Here is a 15,111-nt window from a genome sequence, read left to right on the forward strand (position 1 = left end):
TTTTGCAAGAAGTGCTTGGTTGAAGCATTTTAGAACACGAAAACCCAAACCCCTAAGAGCTTTAGGACGACATAGTAGTTTCCATCTTTGACAATGCATTTTGCTAGTAGTGTCCGAGGAACCCCATCAAAACCGTGCCAGCAATGAATGTATCTCATCAGTAAGCCCGTCGGGGAGCTTAAAAATACTCATCATATAAGTCGGAATAGCTTGAGCCACAACTTTGATAAGAACTTCCTTTCCGACCTAGATAGGAGTTTCTCTTTCCAACCTTGTAACGTTTTCCATATTCTCTCATTTATACTTGCAAAAATCGCCTTTTTCGATCTACCAATTATAGTCTACAACCCAAGATACTTTTCATGTCGTTCCACCTCCCTAACTCCCGAAATCTCAATAATCTCTTACCTCTGACGACTCGGACATACTTTTTTGCTAAAGACAACTAAAGTTTTGCTAAGATTGACATTCTGACCCGAAGCTCTCTCATATTTGCTGATACTATCAGCTATAACCGAGCATTATATTCTTTCATATTTACTCTAGCAAAAAGTATACTATTGTCTGCAAAAAAATAGATGAGACACCCTTGGAGCATTACTGCATATTCTAGCACCATAAATAAGGTTAACATTAGTTGCTATTGAGATTAGAGTCGAAAAAGCATCCGCACACAACAGAAATAGGTACGGAGAAATGGGGTTACCTTGACGTAACCCCCTAGATGGCACCACAGCTCCAGGAAAACTTTTAAAAGCAAAGGACACACTATGCAAATAACTCATAACTCAATAATCCAGTTAGTAGAGAAGCCCAATCTAATCATCACCTGTTCCAGAAACACCCATTCTACACGATCATACGCTTTACTCATATCTAGTTTCAGTGCAATGTTACCATCCTTACCTTCACCTCCTCTCTTCATGGAATGAAAAATTTTGAAGTGCCGCCATCATTATTAATGTTAATTGTTTTTTTTTTCTATTTTTTGCCTTCATCATGCTCCCTCCGTTTTTATTTATTTGCATCACTTTCCTTTTATGATTGTTTCTTTTTATTTGCATTACTTCTATGTTTGTAACTTTATATTATATTTTATTATATCTCTCTCTTACTTTAAACCCCACTCAAATTAATTTATCATTTATCTCTCTCATGGTTCCCACTACTCTCTCTCACATACTTTCACTTTCATAGTCTCCACATTATTTTTACCATAATAAATTATTCATCCACTCACATTATTATATTATACCAAATTTATTCTCCTAAAACTTTGCGCATTTGCAAGTGGTGCAAATAAAAAAAAAACGGAGGAAGTAATATAGTGTACAAATTATTTAATCCTTAAAAATATTTGTTTACATATTTTCCCTCTTTGATAATGTTATGAACAAATGAAAAACATTACCAAATAAGGCTAGTTATGGCGCACACATTAGCCATATTAGTTAGTACAAAGTTATGGATTAGTAACATTAGTTTGTTTATATCAATTTATTTAAAGTAAGTGGTTTGTAAACAATTCGGTTTATAGACGGTTTGGTTTATAAATGGTTCGGTTTATAAGCGGTTCGGTGAAAACGGGCTACGGTTTGATACAGTTTTTGTTTAAACGGGTTTTAACACGACTCAAACAATTTTGGATTAGAATGGCTTGGGTTAAAAACGATTTGGTCATTTTTTGGCTTAGTTCTATATAATTTCAGTATAAAACTAATTTGATTCATAAACGGGAATGATTTTTATATGGTTTAACATTATTTAGATTGGTTCAGTTTTGGGTGTATTTAAATACGATTCGGGTCACTTTTCGATTTTAAATGATCAGTTTTCAATCGATTTGGTTCTCATTTTTGTCCGGCAATTTTGAGTAATTAAATAGTTTTGAAATTTGACAATGCAATGTGGGACATATAAATGATTCTTTATGCCAGGCTTTTCATAAATGTTGCACCAAGAATTGCGTGGATGAGACATAAATTGTTTGTCACTTCCATATAAACTTCATACTCCGTAACAAAAACTCAGCAAAAGAAGCTTACTTGTTGTTCATCAAAAGAAAGAAAAAAAAAATGGAATCTCCTCCACTACTAATCCAAATTTCAGAGTGTTTCATTAAGCCCAAGTATGAAAATAAAGAAGCTAAGAAACCTTATTATTTATCTCAAATGGATTTAATGTTTCTTTCTTGCCATTACAGTCAAAAGGGTCTTCTTTTTACTAAACCAAAAAATGACGACCCATTTTTCATTGATAATCTCTTAGAAGGCCTAAAAACCTCTCTTGCTCTTACTCTTGTTCATTGCTATCCACTTGCTGGCCAATTTGAGTCCATCATCGTATGTTGGTCTTCATCAACAGTAATAAGGGCTCGGGTGTTCGATTTGTCCATGCTAAATTAGATGTAACAATATCGGATATTGTTACACTAAATGTACCTTCCGTGGTAAGGTCATTCTTTGATTTCAGCGATGGGGAACTCAATTTCAACGGCCATACGAGGCCTTTGTTATCGATTCAAGTTACGGAATTGATTGATGGGATATTCATTGGTTGTTCTATGAATCACGCTATTGTTGATGGAACTTCTTATTGGCATTTTTGGAACGTATGGTCTGAAATACATCGCGCTGATAGGCAAAATATTAGTATCTCTCGTTTGCCTATCCATGATCGTTGGTTTCCTGATGGTTATGGCTATAAAGACACTTTTCTCCCATTTGTCAATCGTAACGAATTCATTCATGAGTAAGTGTCCTCTATCTCCTCCTGCTATAATATTTCCTCCGTTCTAATACTGTAACGTTTTCACGTTTATTTAGAAAATTTCACAAATCATGCACCATATCCCCTTTGACACTCCAGATATCTAATACAGAGTATATCTTTTTTGTTATTAATTACAATAATTATACGGACATGTATTTATATGACTACATGTATATTTTTTCTTACGTACATGTATAAATTATGAACATGTTAGGGTCAGGAGATATAGAACGAAGGTATTAAACGAGTTGTGGTGGAGGGAGAGGGAGAAGGAGAAAGAGAAAGAAGGGATAAAAGGGTAATTTTAATGACAAAGCTTGGTGAATGTGAATTGGCCAGTAAATTGATAGTATCAAAGATTTTGTTTGGGGTGTGTGGGTCAATGGGAGTGTGACGCATGGGAAGATAGACAAGAAAGGCAAGAAAAGAAAATCTATGCTGAATTATCACACATCTGTATCTATACTTTGTACTTAAAAACTCAATTGGAAAAATATAAAACTCTATCCTCTTACTCCCTTCATTCCATAATATAATTCATGTTTGTCTTTTTTCACGGTTTTTAAGAAATAGGAGAAAAAAGTGGATAATGTACATTAATAAAATTGAAAAGTACAATCATAGACATAAGTTAGAGAGAAAAAGTAGAAAAAAATGCAAAGCATGTGCAAAATTTAAGGGTAAATTAGAAAGTACAATGAATAAAGTTAAAATAGTGAGGGTATAATAGTCTTTATATACTATCTAAATATAGAAACATGAACAACATTTTGAATCTCATAAATAGGAAAACCGGAATTATATTATGGGACGGAGAGAGTACATTTTTTATCTTTTTTTTCCTAACCCAATGTGCCACATGTTTTCTTACATTTTAATTTTTTTTTAGTACACTATTTTTCTTAACTCTTTCATTAAACTCTACATCTCTATCTCTCCACTTTCTTGTAAAAAAAATAAATAAAATAATCTCCCCTCTTCAATTCAAATTTTTCCTTTTCTCTCTTTAATTTAGAGCCTCCATTTTCTTTTTTTTTTTCCAATCTTATTTTGAATTAAAGTCACAAATTAATATCTTTAATCATGTTTTCGGTTACACATTACACCCATAATGATGTATTAGTAATTCCTCACTAGCTCATCTCTAAATGTAGTTTTCTATGAACAACGCGTGCATTATATGGGCCAAAAGACTAATTATAATAAAACTCTAAGGCAAGGAATGTCATATCGCTATGTGTCACTTTTCTTTGTGTTATTCTGCCACGTAATATTTCAAACTTGCCACATAATTGAATTGTTGTAATGTTTACTATTCTTGGAAAAACTCTTCATTGGTCCAATCTCACTGTATTAATGTTTAGTTTAATTGAAAAACTTTTCATATGCATAACCACCCTATTTAATTTTAAATGTAATTGCTTAATAATTGCACAATAATTTAATTTGTAAGAAAGTAATTATTAATCTTTTTTTTCCTTTTTTGTGCATCAGTTCATAAAATTGTAGTTATAGAGTAATATATTGTAGTATATATTGACATCAAAATAATAAAGATTTGATTTATCATTTATCGTACACATGTTAATGCAAAAAATTAATCTGATAGTCAAATCAGCTTGTACAAACAACTTACTACAATACTTAATAAGCACTCATCTTAAAAAAAATAAATAAATAAATTACTTACTCGGTGACAGACAAGGCCAAAGTATAGTTTAATTAAAGTATAGAGTAATTAATTTTTAATGACCTAAAACATTTTCCGAGCAACCAGTTATTCATTAAAATGTTTTACATCAAACCAAACGAGGCCCTATTTTATAATTCTACCCAACCTAAATTCTATGAAACACCGACTTTTGACCCGCCCTTTTTTTTTCTTTTTTTTTTTTTGGAATAATAAGGCTATATATTTACTACCTCCGTTACATATTATTTGCAACAATTTGACATAAAGTAGAGAGCTGAGGAAAAATGTCTAATCGTTACAAATAATATGAAACGGAGGTAGTATTTTAGGAACATTAATAATGGCCCACATCCTCTCCCGTGTCTACTTATACAAACAAATTAGTAAAGGTGATAGCTTGCATATACTTAATTTAATAATCAACATCCTAATATCTACAATATTGTTAAAAGTCGAAGGAACAATATGCTACCAGCATGTGTAACTATTAATACCAAATGATTTGGTGCCACATAAGCATTATGTATCACTTTACGTGTTATCATTCATCACCCTAAAACTCTTCATACATGTAACTTTTGTATTTAATTTTCTATAGAATATAACTCCTAAATAATTGTACATTGATTTACAATTTACTCTATAATTTGTAAAACATTAATCACACACTAAGGCCTTGTTCACTTCACCTTAAAAAAAATATTTAGTAAAAATAATTTTATTTAGTAAAAATAGGTTTAGTTTAATAGATATAATTTTAATTTAGTAAAATTAATTTTAGTTTGAGAAGGTATTGCATGCGTACAGACCCACGAATTGTTTGGTGCGGAAGGCTTGACTAATATATTTTACTTGTTGGTTGATACGTTTCATGTGTTGGCTGATATGTTTCATTTGTTGGCTGATATGGTTTTTGTGTTGGCTAATGTATTCCTTTTGTTGGCTGATATGTTTTTTTCTTTTCTTTTTGTTGGCTGATATTATACATAATTTGTCTTATATGTTTCTTTAGTTGGCTTATATATTTAGTTTGTTAGCTTATATATATATACATATATTTTAATTGTTGGCTTATATGTTTCATTTTGTTAGCTGATATGTTTATTTTATTGGCTTACCTGTTGTTTTTGTTTGCTGATTTCATCCTTTTGTTGGCTAATATGTATCCTTTGTTGGCTGATATGTTTTTTCTGTTGGCTGATAAGTACCTTTTGTTGGCTAATATACTCCTCTTGTTAGCTAATATATATCTTTTGTTGGCTGATATATTCCTTTTGTTGGCTGATATGTTTTTATTAATATCTTTACTTAATGTTAAGTGATATGAAATATCAATTGGCTAATATATTACTTGTATTAGTTGATGTACTATACAAGTACAAACTTTCCCTCTTTTCCTCTTTTACTTTATCTCTCTTCCTCTCCTCTTTCACCTCTTCCTCTCGTTCTTTCTCTATTTCAAAATTTGGGTGTCTAAACATTCCCCTAACTACCGCCATCAAACCACCACTGCTGCTCCCTATTTGCCGCCCAACCCGCCACAATCACACCACCACCGCTGCTCCCCAACTGTCGCCTAATAGCCACCATCACACCATCGCCGCCGCCGCCCAATTGCACCTCCAAAATTGCACCATCACACCTAATTGCACCCCCAAAATTGCACCTCCAAAATACACCATCACACCACCACCGCTGCACTCCCCTAATTGCACCTCCAACCAAAATCGCAACACCTTCAACCAAAATCGCCGCCCATAATCGCACCACTTCCAACCAAAATCGCAGCCCAAACACCACCTCCAACCAAACGCACGACCTAAGAACTCCACCGACCAGCCGCTGCTTCAAATCTAAGGTTTAGATCGTCATCGTTATTGTTGTCTTCAAGTCTTTAATTTGAACGCATAAACCCTTGGGTGCGGGTGGACGCACCCAATAGTTTGCATTTTAGTTTAGTAAAAACTAGTACCTTTAAAGAAGAAATATAATCGAAAATCAGTATAAATAATTTCAGCTCAATAAAATTATTTTAAGTTAAGTAAAAATAATTTAAGGTTAGTAAAAATAATTTTAGTTAAGTAAAAATAATTTTAGTTCAATAAAAAATAATTTTAGTTCAGCAAAAATAAGATAAATTCAGCAGGGACTAATAGTTATTGATTCTTTGGATACTAATTTACTATATTTCATGCCAATCAAGTAATTATACAAAGTATAATATGTTTTAACTTCAGTTATATCATTCTATTATGTAAGTAAAATAAATAAAAACTAGCACCTATTAATCTTAAATTTACTATTATATTGTTATTCGCTTATATATATTGTTAACCATTAATATTCTAAATTTAATTTTGATCAAACTTACTAATTTTTAGTAATCCGAAGCATCGCCCAGGTCAAAGACTAGTTTATTTATTTATTTTTCTTGAATGGGGTTGCAAACTTTCAATATTTTCAATTATTTCAATCAATTTGCGGTTTCAAATTACTCTCTCCACTTCTAAAAAAAAGTCACATTTAATGATTTTACATAATTTAATAAGAAAAAAATATATCATGTTAAATGAACTTTGAAAATAGAAAGATTTGCGTAGATGTGGGTACATATTTTGTAACTAGGGATATTTGCATTGAAAATATGTATGTATGAGGAAAATTTATAAAAGAATAATTACTTCAATCTAGGAAATAATTGAACTTTAACCAATATATATAGGATAACGTCTAAAATGACAAACGTAAAATCTTCCGGAAGGAGTAGCTTGCTTTTGACCTTATTTATTAACTTTTATATTATGGTCATGTGACATGTTTATAAAATCATGTCATTGTATATTCCCCTGTTTTTTTAATTTACATAAACCTGCAGAGTTTTAGAGTAAATATATAGTTTATAGGTAGGATGATTTCTTAGACAATTGAATATTATATTTAATTTAAGAAAAGTAATAATATAGAGGAAAAATGAAAATAAATAATCCCACCTTTGTCCGAGCTGAAAATAACAAACACACCTTTTGATATTTACAAGGCAAACCCATCTTTGTATGTCATCTTCTTTTAATGACTTTTTTACCTACAACCTATTAAACAAGTTAAAATGTTATTTTTTTTATTTTTAAAAGCCACGTGTCGCTCCATAATTAGTCCAAATAAAAAAAAGTTAAAGACAAAAACAAAATTATGTAAAAAAAAAAAAAAAAAAACCCCACCACCCACCAGCCACCCCCCAAGCCACCGCAAAACCCTAACCCTAGGCCCACCTAAACCGGCCGGCCGCCACCCTAAACCCTTGAAATCGGCCGGCCGAAACCCCCCAATACAAACAACCACCCCGCCGATCTAAGTGCAACTTCGAAATCACCCCTTAACCCAAATCCTACCCCCAAAACCACCATAACCACCACCCTTAAAACACCAGCTAGCCCCGAAAACCCCTCTAATCTTCGCAAACCACCGAAAATCTCCACCCCAGCCCCGATTAAGCCCTCTAACCTTCGCAAAACGGCTGAAAACCTCCATCCCAGCCCCAATTAACCCCTTTAACCTTTGCAAAATGGCCGAAAACCTCCATCCCAGCCCCGATTAACCCCTTTAACCTTCGAAAACGGCCGAAAATCTTAGCCCCTTGAAAACCCCCCTTAAACACCCTCAAAACACATCACTTGTTGATGGGTGTCATCCGGCCGTTTTCGGAGGTTGAGGGCGGCTGGCCAGTTTTTGGTGGTGGCTGGGGTCAGGGATAGCCAGTTAGGTTTTTAAGGTGGCAGGTGGGGTTGGTGGCTGTGATTTTTTTTTTTTTTTCATTTTGTTTTTTGATTTTTTTGCTTTTTTTAATAAATAAAGAAATGCACCAATTAAGATTTGACACGTGGCATACAACCTACTACACTAGGTCACCAACAGGTCAAGGTTGATTAAAAGAAGATGGCATACAAAGGTGCATTTGCCTCGTAAATACCAAAAGGTGGGTTTGTTATTTTCAGTTCGAGTAAAGGTGAGATTATTTATTTTCATTTTTCCTAATATAGAAGGTATCAGTTTGTTTTCCCCACCTAGTTCACCTTTTAGCTAGACTATTTCAGATTCGAGCCTCAACTATGGGTAGTTAAGTTATACTCCCATCCCTATTATTGTTGTGAGTGATTGATTACGCAGTTCTCCCTACCAAGTACAACCCAATCACCACTGCACTAATGGCCAATTGGTAAGACCCCATTCACTTCACCTTATTTTTGTTGAACTAAAATTATTTGTACTGAACTGAAACTATTTTTGCTGAACTAAAATATTTTTATTGAACTGAAATTAATTTAACTAAGCTTGAAATTATTTTTACTGAACTGAAATTATTTTACTGATTTTCTATTATATTTCTTTATTAGGTTTATTGATTTTTACTGAACTGAAATTATTTTTGCTGAACTGAACTGAAATTAATTTTATTGAACTGAAATTATTTTTACTGAATATTATTTTTTTTAAGGTAAAGTGAATGGGGCCTAAAAAAGAAGTCAGTGGCGAAGTTGAAAATGTCAAAACGAAAGGACAAATAGTTTAAAAAACGTGTTGGATTTGTCCCAAAAAAAAAAAGAAAAAAAGAAAAAAGATAGTTAAATATTTATAGTTTACAACTTAAATAATACAAAATAATTAGGGTGTGTTCAGCGCTAGCATTTGAGTAGCTTTTAATGGTTTAACTTGGTCAAACCACTATTTAACAAAAAATGTAAGTGTTTGGCAAAGTAGTGGTTAGAGTAGCTTTTAGTGGTGGAGGTAGTTTTTATGAAAAGTTAGAAATATTAGATTTTGAAAGTAGAGGTAGTTTTTGAAGTAGCTGTTAAAAATTTAATCTATAGTTTTAAATATTGATTTTTGTATGTAACATCTAGTCAACCGCTACTTTACCGAACACTCATACCTAAATTATCTATCTTTACAGCTACAACTTGTTGACAACTAAAAGTTACGTACACAGCTTACAGCTACCTTCACAGCTAACAGCTACTTTCACAGTTATATTTTGCCAAACAAGCCCTTAGTTAGAAAACAAAGGTTGATTAGATACCTATTCTTCCTCTATAAGTATTTGCATATGGGTTCAGAATTTTGTAAGTATTCGAACATAAAATAATATAGTTATCAAATGCACTGTCATAATTCCCTCGTAATTTGAGGGTTCCATTCTAAAATTATAATTACAATTATTTAAATTAATATAATTGTTAAAAAATGGAAGATTATTGTCTTGCACATAAATTAATTTAAAAAATGAAAGTGAAATGCAGCAAAAAGAATTGAGCTTAGGTACCCCACAAATAAGCTCATTTCACTCAGCTAGATGGCAATTATTAATTCTTATAACAAAGTAGCAAGTTTAGTTAGTATAGTCACTTTGTATTATTTATTCAATAAGTGGGGACTAAAATGAATTGTTAGGGATTTGATCCCATAATTAACATATTGCTAATTAAAGAAAATTAATTGTTAAATTTTACATTAATACTTGAAATATATGGTAAAAGTAATGTGTCAACTATTAAAGATTTGAGGGGACTGAAACCTAACCACCTATAACTGTCCCCGAATTTGGATTAGCCCAAAGGGTAAACCGGATAGAACACCAAAAAACTATCAATGATTCGAGGAAATTAAATATACATTTTTGACAAATCCGACTCATATATGGTAAGGCTTCTTACCTAACTTTCCCCCATAATATTAAGTACTTGGTATGAAAAAAATTATCAAGCATAAAATTTGAGGTTTGATTAGAGCTTTTCTCTTTACCGTAAAATAAAATTAATATTTTTTTATATCTAATATAGAAAATTATAAATTAAAAACAAATTATTAAAAATAAAGTGGAAAACATTGGGAGATATGAACCAGATAGATCCTTAAACTTTTTTCCTTTGACGGTAAAACACAATTTCAATTGATTTTTTCGTTTATCCAGTCTAATTTATTTCTTAAAGTACTTGTCAAAATAGTGTGTGGCAACAATTAAAACAGGGGAAGTATAAATGAGTGAATAAAGTCTGGTTACAACTCAGAACTCTTTAATTAAGGAATCAAAGGAGGCCAAGTCATTTGTTTAATTTAGAGTTTTAAGACCTTGTGTTAACCGATTTAACCCTGTCAAATAAACACATTCAAAGTATCTAATCGTGTCTAAGGAAAACTTTCACCTTATGTCCATTGGAATATTACTATATCTATATACAGGTCGCAATAATGCTAGCTAGTAATGTTAAACAACTTTATCATACACAAATCTAACTTTAATTACTTGAACAAAAGAATTTTTTTTTTTATACACCCGGTTTACATTAATATTAGTGTACATCCGAGCAGTATAAGGATAACTTTTAGCTACTTTAGGGTAACTTTTTGCCTCTTTTTGAGTAACTTTAAACATAATACATTTTTATATAAATAAACAATAAGAAAAGTTTTAATAAAGGTAATTTAATTACATTCAATCACTAATAATTGAATTTTAGTCATTTAAAATGTGATTCCTTAGTAATAAAATGTAGATAATTTTTATTTGTATTGGGTTACTTTTATACATATTAGGATAACTTTTATTCATTTCAGGGATAACTTTTGATCACTTTAGACTATCTTTATAATACATGTACAATGATTAGTGTACATCCAATTTTTTTTAAAATTTTGCGTAAAAGAAATCACCATAGCAAAAAAATATCTAAAATGATCATATTTTGGAATACCTAGAGAAAATCAAACTCCAATTTATTTAAATTTCTTGTTTTTCTGTACACATTTAGACATAAATTGTTAGTTATTTATACGAGTGCCTTTTTTCTTTTTTTGCTATAGGTTTAATCCACCTCCATTTGAAGAGAAATTCTTTCATTTCTCATCAGAAGCAATAGCAAAACTCAAGGCAAGGGCTAATCAAGAAATTAGCAACAGCAATACCACGATTTCATCCTTTCAAGCTCTCGCGGCATTTCTCTGGAAATCTATTATACAACCGAAAGGATTGAAACCAGACCAGCAAACTCATTGCAGGTTAGCTGCTAACACCAGGACTAGGTTCAACCCGCCGTTGCCCGAAGAATACTTCGGCAACTCACTAAAATTACTAACATCAACCACAACAGTTGGAGAATTGTTCAAACATAACTTAGGGTGGACTGCATCATTGGTGCACCAGTCAGTGGTTGATCATGCCAACAAAACTGCAAATGATTTTGCATATTTGTGGTTCAAGTCTCCTTTCGTAGCTAGATTTGACCTGTTTCTGAAGAAGGATGAAGGTAACTCAGTACAAGTAGGAAGCTCGCCTCGATTTAACATATATGGGAATGAGTTTGCAGGACTTGGGAAACCTATTGCTGTTCGCAGTGGGTATGCAAATAAGTACGATGGAAATATTACTGTATACCCGGGATTCGAAGGCAGAGGAAGTGTAATGTCGAGATATGTTTATCGAGTGCTTACATGAGAGCTCTTGAATCTAACAGCGAGTTCATGGCTGTTGTATCTTCACCGTAAAATATCCAAAGATCATAGTTACAAGATCGGGTTAGGCTAGCTTACACCTTGCAAGAGTATGATAAATTTGCTAGTAACAAATATATCATTCGATTTCTTATTTATGTTTAAAAAACTTTTTTTTTTTTTTAGGTTATGCATGATTTATCTGTGCTGGAAAGGGAGAAAGATTGGAAAACAAACAAAATATTATATGATGTAAACAATTGAAAATTTAATTTGATTTTCAGAAAAGTTTATGTATTTTTTTTATGCATTTGATTGATTGGTTATTGTTTTGGAAAAAAAAATTGATGATATATGGGCCTTGACGGGCTCCTTTTGGACCTCAGATTTGTGACTTGTGTGGACTTGCAAAAAGAACTCCAAGCCCCGGGGTGGACTCCGAAGCGGAGCCTTCAATGCCAAAGTTAGATGGCAAATCTAATATCATATAACTAATATATAAAGCTAAACTTTTAGCCAGGCCACGAGACAGTGACACTTGGCGATCCAACTTTTCGCCAAGTGTCATGCCACGTTGGATAGATTTAGATAGAATTAATAAGATAAAAAAAAAATTAGTTTAAAATTCTATTTTCAATCTCATTTGGACATAATGTTTTGATAAAATTGTTAATTTAGAGTTTTATTTTCGATAAAATACCAACATTTCAAATGTACAAATTGAATTATGATTTTATTCAAAAAATATTTTAGATTATAATTCTTAAAAATTATTATATAAATTCATTTTTAATATCATAATAATTTTTGGAGCGAAAGAAGTAGTTCAAAACGTAAAACATCCATTTATGATATATATACTAATCGGTTAAAATAATATACAGTACTTCACAATCTAATATAATTTTATTACTATGTAGACCTATCAATCAGGGTCGGGTCATGAGTCATCTCGAATCAGGTCACTTTAGGTTACGGGCCAAGAAATGTTCAACCCTTGCCTAAAGTTTTGAGTTCGGGTTAGCACAGCCGGCTTTGAATATTTTTTTTATTTTTTGCTTTTTTTTTATTTTTTATTTTTTTTATGTCATTACATGCCTATTAGAGTACTAGATAGTAAATCGTCACAAAAGCACATTAATAGCTAACTAATTTTATATCAATGATATATTTTGAAATTTGACATATAGATTAAAAATTAATAAACAACCAGGGCATCGCACGGGGCACAAAACCAGTATATATATAAAGGGGAGTTTTTTACTGGGTTTTTAGAGAGCTACGTAGGATCTAATTTTCTTAGCACGCCAGGTAGGATTATAAATTTTAGTATTAGCCAATTAAATAAGAGATTATTAAAATCTTTTATAATTAAATAATTCAAATGCCACGTAAGCAAAATTGGTGAATGATATTTTTAAATTTAAATTAATTATATATAAAATATTATCTTTTGATATTTACATAAATATATAACCAATTTTAGCAAATAAATATAAAAAAAAAATTATTTTAAAAACTCAAACAAACCGTGCATTGCATGGGCATCATCTAGTAATAAACATTTTAGAGTATTTTGGGGAGAGTGAGTAAGAGTGTGGTCCTCTAATCTCTTAGTGTAAGAGTGGGACCTTCCTTTACCTTTTAGAGGTGATGGTGGAAGCCGAATTATTGGCTGGAGAACAACTATCGATCCGAGTATCAATGGAGCTGATGGACAAAGCTTAACTCTTAATCCGAGAAAGAGAGTGAGAGCGGCTCTTGGTTTCCAAAAGAAACGAAGCATATATATATAATTAAAAAAAAAAACCAAAAAAAAAAAAAAAAAAAAAAAAAAGAATGTATCATTTAATAGAAAAACGGATTTTTCACCAAATACTCATGAGTTATTTTTTTATTCACTATATACCCATGAAAATTTTTAAATTTACCATATACCCTTGAGTTTAACAAAAATGTCACCAAACACCCTTAATGACTCATGGCAGATAAATCCGTTTGTCATTATGGTTAATTACGCCACGTGGAAGCATATTATTGGTTATTTTTTAAATTAATTAATTTTATCTTATAAAAACAGCTTAAAAAATTTCAAAAAAAAAACAAAAAACAAAACACCACCTCTAATCACCACCGACGAGCCACCTTATCCCAGCCATCTCCCCAAAACCGACACGGCGACACCCAGCCCAGCCTCGCCTCACCGCCGCCGTCGCCTCTCACCGCACCGGCGACGCATCCCTTCAACCCGGCGCCAGTGCCCGCTCATTCCCCTAAACCACCATACCCCTTCCCTCTTGTTGAACCGTAAAAAACCCATTTCCACCTTAGCGGAACATCAAACAACCACCCAAACCCCTTCGCCGGCAACCCAAGTCCCCTCCCCACTCGCCGCTGCCCACCGTAGCAAAAAAACCACCACTCAAAACCCTAAAAATCAAAATTTAGGGTTTCAATTTTGGGGGTTTTTTTTATTTGGGGTTCAGGGGGTGGAGATGGAAAGGGGAGGGGCAGTTTGGGTTCACCGATGTGGGGATGGAAGTTTGGATGCCGGTGGTGGGGGGGGGGGGAGAGGTTTTGAGGGAAAGAGAAGTGGCTTTTCGAGGGAGAGTGAAGGGGGTTTTCAAGGATTTGGAGTTGGTGATCGGCAAAGAGGTGCTGAATGGTGGAAAGTCAGGATCGAGGTGGCGCCAGTCGGTGGGAAGTCAGGTTCAGGGTGACGCCGGCGCGGGGGGCTCAGGTGGAATCCGCGCACGGCAAGTGGTGGTTTGGCCGGGCGGTGGTGGGTGGGTTTTTTTATTTTTATAATTATTTAAATAATTATTTTAAAATTTTAAAATAATAAATGGCAGCCAATCAAAGATTTCCACGTGGCAAGTTTATCCCTAATGACTAACGGAGTTAACGTCCATTAGTCATTTGGGCATTTTGTAACATTTTTGTTAAACTCAAGGATACATGGTGAATTTGAAAATTTTTATGGATATATGGTAAATAAAAAAATAACTTAGGGGCATTTTAAGGGTATTTTGTAACAAAGGTTTATAGAAAGTATTTGAATTTTATTTTATTTTTTAAAAAAGGAAATTATTCATAATGTCAATTTTTTTTATTAACTATTAAAGGATCATCTTAATCAAAAGATTAACCTAATGATTGAAGCC

The 15,111-nt window shown here is 32.6% G+C and overlaps 1 pseudogene; it reads left to right on the forward strand.

The window, feature by feature from the left end:
- The first annotated feature begins 2,018 nt into the window (after positions 1-2,018).
- On the forward strand, positions 2,019-12,001 carry LOC145590884 (putative acetyltransferase At3g50280; annotated as a pseudogene).
- Positions 12,002-15,111: the final 3,110 nt, after the last annotated feature.

The sequence above is a fragment of the Chenopodium album genome, chromosome 18 (genome assembly GCF_948465745.1).
Source record: "Chenopodium album chromosome 18, dcCheAlbu1.1, whole genome shotgun sequence".
NCBI lineage: Eukaryota > Viridiplantae > Streptophyta > Magnoliopsida > Caryophyllales > Amaranthaceae > Chenopodium > Chenopodium album.